The sequence below is a fragment of the Choloepus didactylus genome, chromosome 2 (assembly GCF_015220235.1).
Source record: "Choloepus didactylus isolate mChoDid1 chromosome 2, mChoDid1.pri, whole genome shotgun sequence".
Lineage (NCBI taxonomy): Eukaryota > Metazoa > Chordata > Mammalia > Pilosa > Megalonychidae > Choloepus > Choloepus didactylus.
Window position 1 is genome coordinate 71,516,579 of NC_051308.1, and position 21,099 is coordinate 71,537,677.

At 33.5% G+C, this 21,099-nt stretch overlaps 1 protein-coding gene and 1 long non-coding RNA gene across 5 annotated transcripts in view; one reads left to right on the forward strand and one right to left on the reverse strand.

Annotated features, from left to right (window-relative positions):
- Window positions 1-264: 264 nt before the first annotated feature.
- LOC119526207 lies at window positions 265-3,442 on the reverse strand. Its single transcript, XR_005215150.1, has 3 exons — window positions 2,928-3,442; window positions 2,470-2,528; window positions 265-1,259 (listed from the first exon to the last, which is right to left on the reverse strand). It is a non-coding gene; the product is annotated as an uncharacterized LOC119526207 (long non-coding RNA).
- A 46-nt stretch (window positions 3,443-3,488) lies between these two features.
- BRINP3 (BMP/retinoic acid inducible neural specific 3) overlaps window positions 3,489-21,099 on the forward strand; it is a 518,616-nt gene continuing 501,005 nt past the window's right edge. The window contains exons 1-3 of one of the 4 annotated variants that reach the window (XM_037825140.1): window positions 3,489-3,513; window positions 3,936-4,069; window positions 10,023-10,084. The gene's annotated coding sequence lies outside the window, so the exon portion shown is untranslated. Of the gene's footprint in view, window positions 3,514-3,730; window positions 4,070-5,660; window positions 5,706-6,095; window positions 6,362-6,871; window positions 7,020-10,022; window positions 10,085-21,099 lie in introns of those variants that run through there. The other 3 variants (XM_037825139.1, XM_037825141.1, XM_037825142.1) reach the window with 3 other exon arrangements.

A 21,099-nucleotide genomic window follows, 5' to 3' on the forward strand; every position in this document is an offset into this window, starting at 1 on the left:
TTTCTTCACCAAAATGAGGGAGTTGGAATAAATGATCTTCAAAGTCCCTTCATGTTCCAACATACTTTTTTTGAGATCGGACTATACTAGCCCAGTTTATTATACTAATAATATGAGAGTAAGACATGAAGATGCCTATACCCATAAAGTACTTTAGAAACTCCAAATACTTTCAAACAGAAAGCTCTAGAAACACACAGCAAAGAGACAAAAATTCATGTAATAAATATTTTAATGAAGGCAATTATGTATGCAAATATGTGTGTGTGTCATATATGACACTCTTATATGCAAGGAACAGTCTGAAATTACTTATCTTACTATAATCCAATTTTGTTAAAAATTAGATTTAAGGTTAAAATAATATGAAGCATTGTGACATTTTGCTTTAAAAGTAAATTGTGAAGTAGAATGTACTTGTGAAAGTAGACTATACTTTGAATGTTGTTTACCGATTAGAAATTTTAGTGGATTAATAGGTAAGAAATACTTTAGGTGGTACCCATATACTTAAAAATAACAGAGCCAGGATAGTGAACAAAAAAAATGAGCAAATAATACAAAATGTGCTAATGTACTAACAGCAGATGTACATTGAAATTATCCAGGAAAGGTCATGCTCAAATAAAATTAAAAAACATATAGGTTTTGAAAGATGTCTAAATACAAACCATTTTTGTTCTGAAGGTAAAATGCAGCTAGGTGTATAGGGCCTATTGGTCTATTTTGGGGTTGAGCAAGTATAATCAAATGGTTTATTATATTGCTCATACACAAGGTATTTAATAAACTTTAAATGCTATAAACTGTTTTGTAATTCAGGAACCAGGGGTTCACAAAATTGATATTTTTCTTATCCTGTACCTTTTGTTTTCAAATATTTAAGAAAGGTGGCCTCACATTTATTTCACAGACAAAATAGAAATTTTAAAATTATATTTTCTGAATGTAAGTCAGGTTGGGTCCTCAAGAAACAATTGCTATTTCCCTGAACAGCAAATTAGGTAAACTAGGTTAAGGCAGCATAGATGAGATCTTATATGAAAACTATGCTCTCTCTATATGAAACTTTTAAGGCTGTATTTGTAGTGATTGTAATTCAGGATATTCATCCTTCTTATTTGGACTTCAGATTCCCCTAGGACTAATTGTTAGCCTCTATAAAACACAGAGACATACACAGAAAACATTCTCTTGGTAAAATGAGATGACTGAAGAAAAACTTCCACTCTGGGACATCATTAGGGTGGGAATACAGCCTAAGGAGAGAGAGAGAAAAAAAATTATACAAACATGTTCTTCCTGAGATGATTTTTTTCTCTTCCCAATATCACTAGTAATAAAGGCCATAGATATTTGAAAACATTCATATTTTGTAAGGCTGTTATAATAGCCACTTGACTATCTCTCTTCTGGGATATTATACTAATGATTTCTAAATTTGATTATTTGGAATGAAGTCTATTTCGTTTCAATGAAATTTTAATATCAGATATCATAAAAGAGGTTAAGGCCATACTGTTTATCAGGAATAAGTATTTTAGTATATCTTTCATTATTAAAATTTTGGAGTAAGGAACTTACAAGGGAAATATCACAATACAGGACAAAATTTAAATGAATATTTTACCAATAAAACATATTATATAATTCAAAATCACAATAATTTCTCTTTAGAGTAAGTCTCCTCTCTAATTTTCCACATTCAAAATGGTCAGTTTACACTTGAAAACCAAGTTTGCACAATTTACATGATTTTTTAGTTCTCTGCACTTAAGCTACGTATAATGTAAGTGCAATCAAGAGCTGTTTGGTTTCTTCCCACTCTTACACCTACCCAATCTTCATATAATGGTCATCTACAGGCTGGGGGTGCTATAGACTCATGGAAAAGCAGAGGACTTCATGAATTTAGAGGTATGGCCACAACAAGCAATGGCCATTCTGAACACTACAGAATCTGGTTCGAGAACTGGAACCGAGTTGCACCTTAGTAAGTGGTTTCCATAGCGTTAATTGACCTGGCAAAATGTGAAAAATAAGCATTCTCCTTTCTGAAACTATAAGAAGATTATATTTTAGAACATGGCCAGGATATACTAAAAGCATATAAATGGGGCTACTATCCAAAATCGCTGTCCTTATTTCCAGAAAGAAAAGAGAGCTAATGGGAAATTAGGGAGATAGCTAAATACCAGTTCAGCAAGCAAGCAGGGATTAGCTTTACCAGTGTTTGGTTTTGATTGTAGGCTATGAAAGACCTTAAAAGGGAATTGTCTCCCTAAACCCCCCTACTTCAAATTCACCCTTTAAGTGCTACACTCTCCTAGGAAGGAGGGGAAAAAAAAAAAATTCCACTAACCCAGCTCGTGATTTACATACAGAGAGCAAATAAATGAATGAAGTGGGGGATGGGCAGCGAGAAGCAATGTGTTATCCTTTTCAGCCACATAGAATAAGATTACTTACCAAGAACATTTTTATCGAGGGCAAATGTTTACTCCCTCTGTCATACAGATCCTCAGTCTCTGAAAGAAATCAATTTCCACTCTACCTTACTCTCTTACTTCTGAAAAAGACAGACGGATAATTCATAAGCTTCGGGGTCCGGAGGAAGACAGCGCAGAGGGCAAAAGACTCCCACAGCGCCCTTTATCCAGATCCTTACTCTGAGAGTGAACCCATGGGGAAGGGGCGGAGGTTCTTCTCTAAAGAGTGAAGGGAAGGGCAAAAATTCATTTCACAGCCCAAATATAAATCATCTACAAACAGAATTACCAGCCTTTCAGTCACAAGAGCAATTCCCTGGGGGAAGTACGTTTTAAAGAGGAAAGGGAAGTTCCTGAATTGAGAGAGAGAGATTGGGATTTGGGTTTAGAGATACGGGGTCGCAGAGGAAAAGGTAGAAGGAATAAAGCTAATCTTACCCATCGATCAGGCGATCATTTTGTGCAGTATCGGGACACGAAAATGGCAAGACAATGCGTTCCGCAGCAAAGCCATTTCTAGCACACTCTCCCTGGGTTACTGTGCAGGAATCAGAGGGGAAGGGGGCTCCTCAGTCTGCCACCTGCTCCCCCAGGGACGTCCTCAGAACCGCCAAAGCTCTAGCTTCTAAAGCAAGGAGGCTTCAGACGGGAAGTTGAGTCGAGGGCAACAGGATTCGCCAAGGAAGCAGAACCAGGAAGGGCTGCTGCTGCCGCTGCCGCATCTAACCCCGGTTGCGTTCCAGCCCCCTTGCCTAATCCTCTCGCGCACAGCGCCCCTGAAAGCGCCCAGCTACTAGGCTTCCTCCGCATTTTCAGCCCTTGGATTTTTTTCCCTGAAATCAATCGCTGACGATTTGGTCATTCTAATGTGACCAGTCAGAATGGTTTACTTGGGGGCTTGGTTCTGTTGGATTGCCTTTACTACGCCTCCTTCAGTTGCTGCGGGTGAGAGGGTTCAAAGGAAACCCTTGTGAAATGCCCTGACGAAACAGTATTAATCCTAGTAATAATGTTCCCAACGCAGGTAACTCTTAAAGAACTGCGAGTGGGAAGATCAGAGCAGGATTTCCGAAGCGGCCCCCTCTTGTGTTCTCATTGGATCCTCCCCAGCAGCCTAAATCATTCTTGCTGCTATATCTATCAGGATGACTACGGTCTCGCTCACTAGTTCTCTCTTTATCTCATTGTCTTCAATACATCCTTTTACTTCCCTTTGCAGATTTATCTGAATTCCACCTCTTGTTCTCTGGGTTTTCACAGCATCTGTCTTTCGGCACTGTAAGGGGATGTAGTCTGTAAATTTTCACTTTGCCTATGGGTAATCACAAATAAGCCCTTCTTCACCCTCCCCCCTCCCAAAAAGCACCTTTTTCACATTCTGCTTCCTTTCGTTGGGGGTTTTTGCCTCTCCGTGTAAATGATTTTTACTTGGTTACATGCCACCAGGAACTGCTGATTATTTCAAAGTTCCATCACCCTGCAGCTCACTTCTTTACCTTGATTTAGAAGATCATGGAATATCCACTTGGATTCTGGATGTATTTTTCTCACAGTGATCTTGCTTCCTGAATTTTCATCTGGTAAGTTATTCTCTTTATATATTATTAGAAACTTATTACTTGTATTATTTTTAATAAGCTTAGTTTTTTTTTTTAAAGTCTCATTTTTACATTTTATTACTTTTGGAATTCAAAAATCTATCTAACCATATCAATTAATTAGTATGTTAGTTGCAATTGTGCTAAGCTATATTCCATGCAATGAATTACCTCACTACCCTTCATAGTCTTCGTTTATTCATTTCTGTCATTTATATTACAGGTATATAGAACATTAACTTCCCCCTCCCTGGTATTAACCCTTCTTGGCACCCATTCCTGTGCCATTTGAAAGGTCACATTATATATGTTTGTCTAAGAGAGTTTTAAAGAGACCTTCTGACAATTGCAAGGTCTGGTCAAGTTCACTAGTCTCTAATCTTCAGAAGGCTGTTCATGTCAGTGTTTGTTCATCATAAGCAATTACATGACTAAGGGAGGACTTTTTGTAAAGTGTATTTTATGGATTTAGCAGGGCACTAAGCACTGAGATGTCACTGCATGTCAAGAAGAGGAGTGTGAGTTTTGATTGCACCATTTTTCTACAACCTCCCAAATCACACAAGAACACAATATTTTGGGCATTGTATTTAGGAGTGCATTTCATATTTGGTGAATTTAACTGGTGAGCAGCTTATTGGGGGCACAGAGTGCTCATTTCAGAGGAAGGAAGCTATCAGATTATCTTATACTGTTATCTGATACTGATTATCTTAGTTTTAAAAAATTGAAATTCAGGGGCAGGCTTTACATGAAAATTTTAATTGCTTCCCTCTTCATACTTACCCACCTCCTACCCTCAGTTTTTAATAAGTATGTTAATGTGGTCAGTGGTTTTGCTTTTATGTACATTTGTATGATCTTAACTGACAGGATTATCACCTCCTCTATCAGTGCAGATATGTTCGAGAAATGTTTAAATCTTTGCTTTTACTTCACATCTTGGCAAAGACACAGTGTTCTTTAAATGCCAAGTCTGCATGTACCAGTAATCTCTAATCATGGATATTAGGGTTTTGAGGTTTACTTTAAGAACACTCTACTCCCCTGCCCCCCATCCTCCAGCAAGTTCGGGTTTTGACTCTATTCCCTGTATTTGGATAGATAGAGGTCAGAACCTATTGTTTAAGCTTTTCTTTCTAGTCTTCTTCTTTTTTTTTTTTTATTTCTTGGTGAAAACTATTCCTGTCGTCATTGATGACTGACACTACAGCCTGAGTTAGTATATTTTAATTCAAAAGCCCTTTCAGCATCCAGACTTAAAAGTATCCAGCTGCAGCGTCACCCCATCCCCCCCAGAAAAGCCAAGGGCTTTTCCCCTTGGCTCCCACAGAGAGAACAGTGCTGAAACTGTCGTCTACACCACTTGGCGCCTCTTACCCCTCACTAGTTTCTACCTGGTCTCTTTCTCCAGTCGTCCTTCCTGTCAACAGCGTCCGTGACTTCAGTTGAAGAAACGAGGGTTTAGTGTAATTCACCAATTTAAACAGCCTCTTTGAAGACTGCTGCTGTTGCGCAGGAGTAGAGGGAGGAGGGAGGGAAAGAAAAAAAAAAACTTTCAGCGCAGTCAGATGTTTCCATCTAACGTAGTCTACCCCAGTAAGGCACAGACATTTAGGTAAGTGCGTTTTGCTGTATTATAACCTGACGCTCCTTCTTGCAAAAGGAAAATTTGCATCTGAGAGGCTCCCTCAGCGAAGGACGGTTTAATCAGAGGGCTATCAACAGGCGATTCTGCCTGGGGATTTCTCCGCAGCTCATGGCAACGCCTAAACCCCCTGGGCGTCTGGAGCCCGGAGAACAAGGCGCCGTGGCTGGCCTTGGTGCTGGGTGTGGGACTGACCCGCGCCGGGCAGGGATGGTGCGGGCCACTCTGACCCGCTATCACAGGCTCCTCACTCAGCCCCTGCGGCGAACGTGTGCTTGGTGTGGGCATTTGCAGCCCTGGAGCATCAACCGCGTCACGTTTTCAGCCTTCTCTTAAGCTACATTTCCAGCTTTCCAACTCGAGCAAAACCTCTTCTGTGTGAGAGGACAGCCTTGAGATCTCTAGAATTTCTTGTCGACGCTCTTCTGCGATAACTAATTTTTAATGAGCTATAACTAAGACTAGTGGATGATGATTCTTCAGTATGTCTGCTTTATGAAGCCCTAATAACTGTCTTCATCCTACTGCTTAGTTAGATTAGAATCTCTGAATTACTTCTGAGGCTCAGTATTAAAGTATTACCGACCATCACACTCTCCCATTCTTCTCCAACTCTCAAGAATCAGGTAGGCAGTGGGTTGGGATGAAAGTTGGATTTCAGCTTGAACCTAGAGCGTGGCATATAAGGTTGAAGTTAAAGAGTGAGTGTTGCGAGCAGCTTAGGCTATATTATACCCACTTTCAAGTTGGACTTTTATTGTTATTTTTCCCCTTTTCTGGAAGTGGTGTGGGAGGTAGGAGGACGTCTCCTCCGGAGTCCACCCGAGAGGGGGTGGTGCTTCTTGGGCGCTGTTTTTTGCTAGTTATGCAGACAAGCAGTGGCAGAGTTTGTGTCTGATGGCTGTACTATTCTCTAAGCGTTGAATCAGAAAGCATTTTATTTTGCACCAGGTCGAGAGCATGATCAGCCCCTTAGAGCAGGGATCTCCTTCTAATGGGAATTGGGCTGGGGAATTCAGGGCAGGCTCTACCTCCGAAGATAAGATGCAAGTTTCCAGTTGTGTGAGATGCTAAACTGCTGTTTCAATAAAGAGGAGGTGACTAGGATTGCAAATTAATCCTGGTATCACTTACAGATATTCTGGGCAGTCAAATGTATCTAAGCAAAGAAGAAAGCACCAGGGTATAAAACTGTCACAGCAGCTTGGAAGATAGACTATTCAGATTTCTGGGACTTTTTCTTTTGCGTGCTGTTAATGTGTTTGCCATCATACAGTTCAGCAGGTAAGGACTGAAGATCTGACATTTGTAATGTCTATGTTTCATTGACTTTCATATAACCTGTGTTTGACCCATCGTGTGATGATTTTTCCCTGTTTCAAGCGATGGAATATGTGCCGTTTCAGAATGGTCCTGCTATGGTGCATAAATAACTTCTTAATATTCACATTCATGACTCCATTTAAATCTATTTAAGTATTTAACATGCATTCATTTAAATGTTTAACAATGTTACAAAAATCATAATTTGGAGGGAGGGGAGAGGAAGAAATAGGGAGGGTAGAGAGTTAGAGGAAGGGATGCATAACCCCTAGGAAGTATAGAAGATGGCAGTTTCAGAAATGTCTTAAAGCATTGCCTCTTGGTTAGGTCACAGACCTCTATATATAATAAAGGACAGCTGAAGAACTAATAACAGCATCTTGACCCAGCAAGGTAGATCTGATTACTTTAGAGAAATGTTTTTTGGCATTTTCATGTTATTTTTTCAGTCTTGAAAAAAAAAATCCATAGCGTGGGGGTGGGTTGGGTTGTCAAGTAAAATGAGAAAAAAATTAGCTTGCCCAAAGGCAATGTTATGTATGACCCAAGTATATAAATCTTTGGGCTTAGGAAACCAATTGGAAACTGAAAAAAAAAAAAAAAAAAAAAAAAAAATCAAAACAAATTTAGAAAATTATTGGAAATATCCCATGAATAATGCTCTTTTAAAGTTTTACAGATGTATAATTTTAGCAGCCAGTAGTTTTATTCCACTGTCAGATTTAATAAACTCAATTAAAATGGCATAACAATTTTTAAATGTTTTAATGTTTTGTTATTATTACTGATGTTTTGTTATATTTTGCTTACATGTTGAAGAAGTCTGGATTATTCATAGAGTGAAGAAAAACTACTAAGACACAATCCTAAAACTATACCATTTATCTCTAACACTTTCTCCTCTCTTAGTACATATATATTAATATATTTGGAAATATTCTTAGTACTTACATTTATTGATGTGAATCCTTGATCAATAATTTTTGTACTTATGATGATCACTGATAAAATCTTGAAGAAATAAAAAAAGGTAATTGCAATGTTGAGTATAAAATTGCAAAGTTGTGCTTTTCTTAGATGCAAAAAGATAGTTTCTACTCTACTAGAGAAAGTAATTCATCAAATAAGTCCTATTCCTCAATCTATTTGAATTTTATCCTTTGGAGTTTTATTGTGGAAAACATATTCATTGTTTATATGTCCATTCTGGGGTGGGTGGAAATGGTTTTATTTTAAAACTACATTGCTTTAATAATATTTTCCAAATTAAATAGAATTTATATCATAAAGTGGTTTATTTCATTTGTCTTATAATCAGATATTATTTGGCTCCATCTTTCTATGAAGTATTTTCTTTTAAGAAACTCAGCATTATATTATAACGGAAATGTACACGTTTATAAACTACAGTTTATCTTGATTTTCTTCGTGCAAAGTGTTTGGTAGATTACAGTTAAGTAAATGGAACCTAAATAGGAAAAATAACATTGGGACTCTATAATGAGTTTGTGTATGTGTTTGTGTGTATACATAAATATACACTGCCAATAGCATTACCCCTAGGTTTGTCTTTTTTTTAAATTAAAGTGGAAATTCCTTTCAGAATAGTGACTTTGTGTGTGTTTCTCTCTACAAGTGCAAAGAACATAACTGGGAGAATTTCAAAACTTTGATGCTTCATTTTCAACATATGCTTCAATTTTCTATATTTCTATATTTTGAGTTTTTTTCATATTTTCTTTAAAAGGAGCAGATACTGACTAGAGTAAGAGTCTGAAAATTTTAATAAGTTATAAAATTGGATTAGAAGAGTTCAGACTCAAACAGGAATATTACTCTAATCTTGTAATTAATCTTGTAAAATTGACAAGTTTAGCACAAATTTATTATTATCTCTTAAAAAATAATCCCAAAGCTGTTTGGTCATTTAACTTACGATTAATGAGATACTTTTCTAATACTGAATGTTTTCCTCTTTCACCTTCGAGTGGTGGGTTATTGGGAAAAATAAAGTACTGATGGATCTTGGATTCTTTCCTGAATTTCAGTTCTAGTTGTACTTAAATTTTCTTGACCCATCTTCATTTATTTTCCTTATTTCTCATATGGGGAAAACAATATCTACCTTAGAGTTGTTACAGATAAAATGAGATAGGAGACGAGTGTGCTTTAAAAAGACAACAGTGCTATGAAAACCAAATATATTATGGGAAAGGTACCATTTAGGTTTGAGTTTTTTAATGTCTTTTTTGATAAAACTGTATCTTCATAAAGGAAATAATGTTACCTCAGCTTTTTCTTTGTTTTTAAAACAAATATTCTTTGTGTCAAATATTCTTGGTCTATGGTGTCCTGATGTCCAATGAGTTTAATCAATATTCTTTCTTTTGTTTTGGTATTGTGTAAACACACACACACTTAAAAGAATACACTTCTTGAAGCATTTTAGTTCTTATATATATTACAAGTATCTTGAATTTAATTCATTTCTGGGAAAATAGTCAATTTTACAAAATAGTTGTTCTTGACTGACTTCTCAGTGTCATTTAATGAAATGGAAGATGGATTTCCTAAAAGCTTTATATTGTCACCCTGATGATCTCTGTCTGTTCCTTTGTGAAAACAAGAAAAAAATAGTCCCATGTAACAACTTTCAAAATGGAGATACTTGAAAAAAAAGACAGACTTCTTTTAACTTCCAGTATCTTTTGTAAACTCATAGTTTACCAGAACTAAATGGGGTGATATCTGGCATTGTGTGTATGTCTTTTAATTTAGCAACTACTTGGATAATTTCATTTAGACACTTAAGAGAGTACCTCTGATCATTTTCTAATGCACTAAACAGATTTGATTTGATTTTAGTGTATACAGTTCATATATTCTAAAGGAGTGCAAAAGAACAGAAATGAATTTTGCATTTGAATACTATTGATTGCTAATCTATGGCTGATCCTATTCTAGAAGATGAAATTCAATCCTAAGCATAATGGCCTTTCTACTGAAGATGTAACTGGAAGTTCTAGGTATTTATTTATTTATTTATTTATTTATTTATTTATTTATTTATTGTAGAGGAATCAAAGGGTCATTGTAACCATTGATTACTGGTCATCAAATATCTTTGTCATTGACATTTTAAAACTTTTATGACTATCATTTCAAAGCACATTTGATAAGTTCTCAAGAATATACATATATATATCCAATTACACACATGCAGAACTACCCAGTTGCAAAGTCTTCATAAATAATTATTTCATATGGCATGAATCCATTCTTCTATGCCTAATATTTGAAATAAACTATTCATACAAACAATTCTGTGATATTTCTCAATTTCATATTCAAAGTAATTAATCATTAATAATTAATTGATGTTCTAATACTTGAACTAAACTCAAGTATGACTGTGTAACCAAACTGTTCTCCCAAGATTAAAAAATGTAATTAATGTCATATTTACAATGATTTAATTAGATTACTAATTATTTTATCATGAAAAATAGTTGTGTTGGTTTTTAGAATCTTTAGTTTTAATGGAGAAAGTGTAAACTGGGATGTGAAAAAAATGTCCTAACATCTACTAAATTGAGAAACATTATAGATTCTCATTCTTCTATAGTCATTGTTTTTTCTTAACTATAATTCATAATTGTTCAAAATTTTTATTTTTATTAAGTTTAGTGTTTAAAGTTATTTGTACTCAGTGTGACTTATTTTTACTTGTAATTATTTTCTTTAGAAGTGTTTGTTTTAATGCCTAAACCTTAATTTACTCAAATATGGATGCCTTTAAGAGCACCCAAAGGAAAACAAATTGCCTTTAATAGCTAATAAAAAAGCTACCATATTATAGTTCCAGTAAATTAAATCTATAAAATACACATTTATTGATTAAATTAATAAATATGTGAGCATTACCTTCAAATGTATTGTAGCTCTCTACTATATAAGAATTATTCCCTTGTAATGGTGTGTTTCATTTAAATTCCTTTATAAATTTATTGACTTTTTTTACAGATAGACTTATTCTTCCTAATTTTTGTGAATATCAGCAAACTCATCAGGATTGAGCTGTTTTTTATTAACTTTTCTGGACTCTTGCATTTTGTTAATTTTAAAAGCTATTTCTAAAATACTGCATTATTAAAAACAGTCTAGCCTTGGGAAGAACAAAATTGAGTAAGCATGCATTTTGGATTTCTTAATGTCAAATACTGGCCAGTAAGTGTATAAACAAACTGCTACTTCATGTATTTATTAGACACTCACTCTCACAAAGGAAAAATATTTTCTTTAAAACATTTCAGATGACATCTAAAAATATGTACCAGTTTGGAAAAGATGATAAAACCAAATCAAAGGATAAATTAAAAAATTAAACCTGACTTCATTCAATTATCATATCAAAAAATCCCATATGTTATGTAGTTTTAGTAAAATCGTGTTCTGTGTAGTATCTTTCATATATGTGTATAATACAGTGTACAACTATATTTGCAACTGCTTTTAGATTTGCAGTTTAACTCTGTGTGTAGCAGTCTTCCTTTTCTGTTGTAGCTAAAGTAAATATATGAACAAAAATTAATTCAGTTAAGGCATTCTTGGAATAGACAATATCCCCAAGTGATTTTCATGTCTTTAGTGCATTAACATTTCTGATGGTTTGAAGAATCAGCCCTGCAAATGTTTCTATACAGATGGTGGAGCAGTCTTCTTCATAAATTAATACCTCCTAAATGATAATAAGCACAATAAAAATTCTAGAAGAAAAATCATTAAAGGTTGAATAAGTCATGCATCAAAGTTGTACAAAATATTATCTCAAAAAAATGCATGTTTCTCAACATTTTCTTGTATACCACCAAGCATGTTAATATATATACCAATCTAGATTTCTCAAAATATGTAGATAAGCTGGCTGTACTTGAGCTTATATTAATGGACCTTCTTGTTATTTAACCGGACTGGTCATTAATATATAGACACACATTTACAGTATATTTTATAAATATGATAAATACTATTTTCACAATTAAGCTATGGAATAATGAGGAAGAAAACCAAGGTTTCCAAAATTGAGTAATATAGAAAAAAAAGAATTACCAATTATCAGTTTATGACAGCAACAGAAAAAAGTAGGAAATATTTTTTTGTTCCTTAAGATGTGTAATAATTTCACTCCAAATGGAGTTTTATAAACAATTTGTTAATTTTTATTCAAAACTTGCTTGAATAAGCAGTTATGACAGAATCTGTGTCTTCACATTTAGCCTGTCATTCACAATCACTCAAAGACAGCAATTTTTGTTTTTTAATGCGAACTAAGAGAAGTTATCTCTGTGAAATTAGACCTAAACTTCAGAACTAAGAAAAAGGGAATCCTGAGTCATTTCTTAAGGAACACCCTACAATTAAAAAAAAAAATCTTAAAACTTAATTTTTTGACTGAAATAATTGTTTTAAACATCTTTCTCACCATTGAATGGAGATATAGCTTATGGATTTACAAGTCTTCTTCCTCCCAAGATTCACAGGCTTTTGCAATACATCACGTCATGTTTGAAAACTTTTAGATCGAGGATAAGTTATTGACATTTTAAATATACAGCTATCCTTACCCTTTGGCTAAAGATGTAGAACTATGCTGAATAGTAAGGTAACTGTGGGGAAAAATAACTCCAAGCATTTGTATTTCCTCTAAGAGTATAAACTCGAGTAGGTTTTCATTTGTATCTTTCATGACTCTGTGAAATGTAGAAATTTTAAGACATCTTTTCAACTTATCTGAAAGACAACAAATTATAATCATATGAAGACTGGCCAGAATAAATACAGGAGTTATACCTGCCAATATTGCTATTTAAACCTATCCTTGGCAGCTATTTAAAGAAATCAATTCTGACTGATAGTAAGAATCAGCAGCTCCAGTATAAAATGTTGTGATTAAATATTAGAAATATTTATTTCTTATCTGTAACCTGAAGTAAGTAAGGTAAATAAAAGTTGAATCTAGTCTTACATGATTCTTTCATCACAAGAGTAATGAACATTTTTGCATATTTTACTGAATTTTGTATTATAATTTTCAAAGATCTGAGATGAAGATGACAATTTATTTGTTCAGGAGTAGAATCCAGACAAATGTTGTTCAGAAGGTAATTCTTGACAATTTCAGACAAAGGTGATTTAACATATAATATTTAGTGTGTACTTGATATGCTCGGCATGGCTAATATTCACTAGTCTCTTTATGTCAGACTTAATTCTTTTTTATAATTGCCTTCAAATTTTGGTTAGTTCTTTTTATATTAAAAATTCTTTAAGATGTGGATTATTTTTTCATGGCATTTCCACTGTGGCTTTCTTTTGAAATTTAGTATCTAAGTTCTTGTAACTTTCTGAGTTCAAGACAGTTTGGGATATTTAAAAAAGGTAATATATTGACAAGAGTGGTCCTTGAAAATATCAAGACTTCTCTAAATCACATGCTGAGGAACAATGGTGAAATCAGTTCCTTATCATTGGAAGAAAGATTGATTAGTTAAACTGGAATACATTACCAATACCAGGCATTGTAAGGCTAACTGCCCTATGAAAGTATATGGGCATCTCTGTCACTTGGGTAAAATATGCAAAGGATGGTTGTTAAAGAGACATACTCTATTAGACAGTGGTTCAGAAGGCATTGGAGAATGACAGCAGATAAAGATTTAAATATTCTTACTGGATTGGTTTGCTTTTATAGATTACCTCTCTTATGGTTGTTATTTTTGGCTATGTTTTTAAAAGTATTTTCTGGATGTCTCATCACTGGGGAAAGCCTTGAGTATATAACAATGAAAAGATATAACACGTGCTCTTAAGTTGCTTAGTTTTCTGGCTATTTGAAGTACAGTTTGTTTTAATTAAGTCACTGAAACAATGTAACACTTGGTCCCTCATTTCATTTTGGCACATGTCCAGTTTTGATGCTGTAAATATAACTCTCTTTGAGAGAAGAGGAGGGATGTCAAATTGCTGAGAGTAGAGAGGGTTAAAAATGAATATATTTCTACCCAAGGCATTAAAGAATAGCTATTAGATAAGAATGTAGCAATCAGAACAGTTCTGAAAATAAAGTCAGCAAATCTCAGAGGGACAATTTAATTGACATTTTTCTTATTGCCTTTCTTTTCAAAAATGTTAGTTTCTTTATAATGGAAATATTTCCAATAGGTTATAACTTTTGATTTTAGTCATCAGAATTAATGAGAAAATCAGATTAACATTACAAAAATTTATTTGCAAGTTTAATTTTCCTATTCCTCATATATTTATTGAGTGCCTTCTGTGTGCCAAGTTTTGTTGTTATTGTGTTCAAAGGGATGAACAAAACAGACCCAAATCCCTGCCCCATGTGGAATTATTATCCTATGAACTGAATGACATCTATAACCAGTATTAAAAGACATATTTAGGATTCTATTAGTGATATTTATAAACCCAAACTCCTAAATTTAAAAAGTTTGAACATTTTCACTTTTTTACAAAAGGGAAAAAAAATACCTGAAGATTATTATTTTAAAAGTTTAAATCTATAGTCTAAACAATTAGGGCTTTTTAAAAAATTAATAATTATATTGAAACTTCTTTGAAAGTTCCTTAAATATAATAATCCATTTGTTGTGATATTAGAAGATGAGCTACTCTTTATGTTTTCCAATATAATAACTCCTAATTATATAGCTCATTTTCAACTTGTAAGAATTTTGGACTCTAAGATCAGTTTTAGATACATCTACGTCAAGAGACTTATTGTCCATTTGATTACCAATTTCCAAAATTTCTTAACTTCATCACAGTAATAAGTCTTGTTCTTTGAATATATTAATAAGCCTTTATTTATGACAGTATAAATGTCTTTGCCTAACAACATGTCAGTGTTATACTAATAGTTTCTTCCAGGATTACTTGTAAAAATATAGCATTTCAAAAATATTGCAAAATTTTAACTGAAAATATTATCCACAAAGGCAAGAGCAAAACTGTAATTATCTTGCATTTGCATAGCTTTACACATTGTGCTGAATAAAGTTTTTTCAAACACAAATTCTCTTTGAATTGGGATTCAGAATTCTTTTAATGACAAAAAATTTTTAATCTCCTGACAAACTAGAGTGCTTTCTATTATTGGACTACGTCAGAAAAGGCAGAATAATATTGTCCTAATGTCTGCATCTATTATTTCCATTCCGCTCCTGTATGTGGATTCTTTTAATCTTTAAAATTGTCCTCCATTTCACTTTTTTGGTAGTATAAGATGCTAATTGTAACAGGTTTCTTTAAGCATTCCTTATATTTTACTTTAAAATTATATTTTCTAATTTACATATACTAATCTGCATTTGAACTTTATTCTTTAGTTTCTGACCAAACTCCTTCTGAATTAAAATTAAATAAAATCTGAATCTTACCAAGTGTCATGCAATCACTTGTGTTGAAACATTGTTATTTTATATTTATCAGATATACAGGAGACTATTGTATATTGGGCTTTTAGCAAAAAATTTCCCTCTGGTATACCTAGAATTAAGGACTAGAGCTCACCTTCTTCCCTTCATTCTTTCTAATCAATCCCACCATTAGGTAGTAGTATTTAACTCCTCTTTACTGATAGGACAAGATTGTATTGACAGGATCAAGCAGGAGATTAGTTCCCTTTGCAGTATATATTCCTCAAAGGAATAGGAACCCTCATTAAAATGGAAAACACTTAAAGCTGTTAGCCAGAGGCACTGTATTGCCTGATCAGCTAAAATAAATAACATCAAGGACCCTCTGCCACACAGGTTTAACAGAGCTAAATGACTAGAAAGATGGACTTGACCTGTACAACGTGTTTTAAAACAAGGGCACATTAATTTTGAGGAAAAGAGAAAAGAGAACAAAATGTAATGATTCATTGGTAATAGATTAAATATGATGTCAATCCCTTGGTTATATAAGCAGACATAATGACACAGCCCATAAAGTATTTTTTTAAAAAAGGGAATTCAATTCAGTGTAAATTTATAGGAAACTTACTATGTGCAAGATAGTGTATTAAGTATTAGGGACTACAGGGCTTACTAATACGTATTCTTGGCCAGCAAGTCCTCCACAATCTGGTCTTATGAATAAAACTGTTAAAAAAGATAATAGTAACATAACTGTGGAATTTTAGAAGATTCATGAATGGAGGATTCACCCAGTCTATACTTATTTTAAGAATTTGCAACCTATCGAGTTCAGGACTTCCACCTTTAAAATTCAAAAGGTATTGATAGTTCAAATAAGGGTGCTTCATTCAGTTATATAGTCCCTGATTGAGTAATTTCAGATTTAGCAGTTGCTTGGAGTTGAATGGTACCTTTTTATTTAGGGATTATCACTGCATTTTAGGTTTTTTTTATACTTTTGTTTTACTTTTTTGAGGGGAATTGAAAGAATTATCAATGCATAAGGAAAAAAAAGTATGATTTTTCTTATAATTCCTAGGTGTATACAGTGATAATTTCTAGAGCTGATTTTCTTCCCCTTTCTTCATGCTAATGTTTATTTCAATAAAGCACAGCCAAAGCTAAAGCAGCCATTTCTCTACATACTCACTGGAGTACAGAAAAGAGAGCGGCAAAATTCTATTTATTTATATGGAAAATGGCACATATGTAAGGTATGCAATATTTTATATCTTGATGAATTACTTGACATTTTTATATAATAAAATGCCAAATTCTATATCATTTGTCTATTTTAAAATATTTTACCTTTAACTAAACAAGGTCTAGATTAAAGGAGGGATGATTTTATGTCATTTGAAGTCTAAAATTATAGATCATAACAAATATTTGACTAAAGCAGTTACAACATGTAATGATGATATATCTTTGAATATATACAGGTGTGAACATTCAAAAATAAAAATTCATATGTAAATATATGTAAAAAGGTCATACATTGCATTATCTGTATGTTTGAATATGCCCATTAAATTTAATACCTAAGTTTATCTGCTGTTCTAGAAAAGGAATGACTTTAAAACTATCTTCCTTATAACCAGGGATCTTTCCTGTCAAATGAGTTTATAATATATTTTAGCTGTAGTCCTAAGTTCTCCCACTATTGTTCCTTAAAATAATACTTATTAGAAATGATAGTCATTTTCATTATCTGGTAGGTTTGAGAACATAAAAAAATGACCTTAATTAAAAATTTATGATTGCATTTCAGCAAATATTACAAGTCATCTCCTTCCCCTGAAATTTCATTATGTCTCCCATTGTGAAATACCAACTCTATTACTACATAATAGATAGCTGTTTTCTTTAGCAATACCATAAAAATTTATAAGATTGAGTATAATCAATTCCTATTGAATTAATATTGCAATTTCTGTTAATAGCAGATAAAGCAAATTAAATCAGTCTGATTATTATTATACTTGTTAAACCAATAGATAATAAATATTACCTGAGAAAATTTAGTTTTAAAATTTTTAAGTTTATTGAACAATTTAAAAAATATATCAAATTAAATCACATTTAGTTGATTTCAGCTATCACCTTTATTGAAAACATTAAACATTATACAAAGCAGACTGTCCATGAAAATACATAATATGTAGTTACACTAAACATTTGCTTGTAATAGAATTCCTTTCAAATTTTATTTTCTATTTCTCTGTTTCCATTTTGTATTTAAAATTTTTATTTTATTCAAGAGTATTTCATGAGAGTGACCACAAATATCCTAATAAATAACTTTCAGTCGGCATTCAGTCCTCATTAAATTGTAGCATAGTGTAATGGGAAGAATATGCTTTTCAATTTGACTTCAGTACTACTGCCATTGAATCCTCATTCAACTACGTGTTTCTTCACCTGATCCTCAATCTTTTAAAACTAATAAATGGGGATGATAATATTAGCCACACTGTTGCTGGGAGGTTAAGCTAGTGTTGGCAAAGTGTTTGCATACCATAAAGCCTCGATTAATGTTAATTGTGTTTCGAAGGAAATAGAAAGAGCATGTCGATTTTTAAAATCATTGTCTTCTTTTCCTTTGGTGGGATTGGGAACAACTTTTCAAAGAGGGCAAGCTATTGAACTGCAGTTTTTGTATTACTAGTCTTCAAATTCAAGAGAGATATGTACACTCTGCTCCTCTGAAAAGATTTATGTTAGACTTTACCTGTGAAATCATGTATACTTGGTCTATCTTTAGCAACAACAACAAAAAAATAGAATGAGGGAAAAGGATCTTAGTTTGACACAATCATATACCTGATCATGATAATCCTTTATCATTGAACCTAAAGCTAATATTTAATAATGATGCATTTATATACTTGTCCTTCACAATTTTTATATTAAAAGTACTTTGCTTTGATAGTACTTGAACATGTCATTTATGTTTAAAATTTAGATACCAAAGCCAATACCCAAGAACTCCATTTCCCCACCTTCTTCAAGTATCCAAGCTATGTCCCTTCTTTAAGGCATAGCTCGAATGCGAACTCCTCTGTAAATCTTTTTCTTGTTTTTCCACTAAGGAATTTTCTTAAACTTGCCCTCTGTGTCACATTAATTATACCCCAATTTCATACTTATTTAATCGCCATTTATTCATTTGCTCAACCAACATTTATTAAGCAACTTTGTTTCAGGCACTCTGCTAACTATATTTACTGTCATTACATTAGGAAAAATTACTGCCCTCCCCAAACTAAGTCTAATTTAGGGGAGGGGAAGAGATGCAGGCAAATAGCAAAGTCTCCAAATTAACGTGCAATGTAAATGAGCAATAAAAAGGGAAATAATGGGAGCACAAAGTATGACCAATCGACCTTGAAAGGTAGTAGGAGGCTTTTTGGAGCAAGTGACAGTCTTGGCTGAAGTTTCAAGGATAGGTCAGGATTAGACAAGTGAAAGGGTTCAAGTAGAAATAGTGGCTCAAACAGAGGAAACAGCATGAGAAAATGTAGGAGAGAGAGAAAGAGAGCGAGATGAATTTGAGGAACAAAATTATGGCTGAAGCATAGAGTTAATATTTGGATGGTGGCATACACACAAATGGAAAAGGTAGATGAATAGTTAAGCAAGGGCAAGATCATTTCATAAATCATTTTATAGTTTGAACACTATCCTGAGGGCAAAGAGTACAGTTATGCAACTGAAGATAAAGGAGTTATGTGGTTAGATATAACTTTTTAGTAAGAGAACTCTGATTTAGAAAGAATAGAGTTAGCCACATAGATGTTAGAAAGACCAATTATAAAGCTATTGCAGTAATCCAGATTAAAGGCATTCATAGTAATGGCTGGGATATAGAATGAAACAGTGAAGTAATGGTGAGGATGGAGAGATCTGATACTTAGGAGGAAGAATACATAGAATTTGGAAATGGATTTGATATGTTCAATGAGTGGGAAGAAGAAGGTAGGATTTGGGCTTAAAGAACTGAGTGGGTGGAAGAAACATTTACTGAAATAAGAAAGGCAGAAAGAGAAAAATATTTGGAGGAAAGGAAATAAATTTAGTTTGGAAATATTGAGTTTTAGTTGACAGAGATTTTGGTTTGATATGGAGATGATGGTAGGTAGTGTGTCCTGCCTTCCAAATCAGCCTTCCTCATTGATTGTAAGCATCCTGAGAACAGAAGCGGTATTTCTACTGATATTTTTGGTCCACCTCCATCTTGAACCATATCACAGTGTTTTGCACATTATAAGCAATCAGCAGACTTACTCTTTCTTTCTGGCTTTCTGTATTAGTAATTTTACCAAGTAAGAATATAAACAATAAATAATTATGTGGAAAGCTATTTTAATTTTATAGTAAAAATATTTTTAAATCAGCCACCATCCATTTACTCACACAATTACTTATTTAATATATATATATATTTATTTCAGAATCAGCATCTATTTCAATACATAATATGAAATAAATATTGTAAATATATTTCTTAATAAAGTTATATAATATATAATAATGTTAAACATTTTAATTGATGTTCAAATATTATTTATTTATTCCATAATAAATAATTCCAATACTTATACTTTAATGGAATAATATATATTCTATTAAATTACTGGAAGAATTGACTTTTTAAAGAAATATAATCATTTGGGGATTGGTGGCTTTATTTTGAAAATCCCTATTTTTATATGTACAATCTTCAATACTATTGACCATTAATGTGAGGGAGCAATTTTATAGAGCAGTTGTAGGCTTGCAGAAGACAAGAAATTTGGAGAATAGGTTTATGAATTTGGGAAAATTTCCTTAGACCCTGGTTCAATACTTAAAAATTTACATATGGAGAAAAACAGAGAGAGAGAGAGAGAAAGGGGGGAGAGAGAGAGATCACTGGAGATTGAATCATGTCTTCTACAAAAGGCATGTTCATTTCCCAATCCCTGGTCCTGCAGGTGTGAACCTATTTGTAAATAGGACCTTTGAAGATGTTATTAGTTTACATGTGCCCAAAGTGAATGAGTGTGGGCCTTAATCCAATATAACTGAAGTCCTTATAAACAAAAGTAATTGGACATGGAGGAGGAAGCCACAGGGACAGCCAAAAGCTGGAAGTCTGCAGAACCCAAGAGAGAAAGAAGAATGTTTCCATGTGATGGAAAAGCCAAGGCACCTCAAAGATTACCAGCCAGCCTGAAGATACCGACCCTGAGAAGAAGGAAGCCTTCTCCTGAAACTGTGAGCCAATAAATTCCTGTTGTTAAGCCAACCCATTGTATGGTATTTGTTTTAGCAGCTAGGAAACTAAGACAGTTTTTGGTACAAGAAGTGAGGTTCTGCTATAACAAATACCTAAAAATGTGGAAATGGCTTTGGAATCAGGTAATGGGCAGAGGCTGGAAGAATCATGCAGTGCTTTATAAAAAAAAAAAAAAAAAAAAAACCAAAACAACAACCTGTATTGCTTTGAAGAGACTTGATAGGAATATGGACATTCAGGGTGCTTCCGATGAGACGTGAGAAGGAAATGATGAATG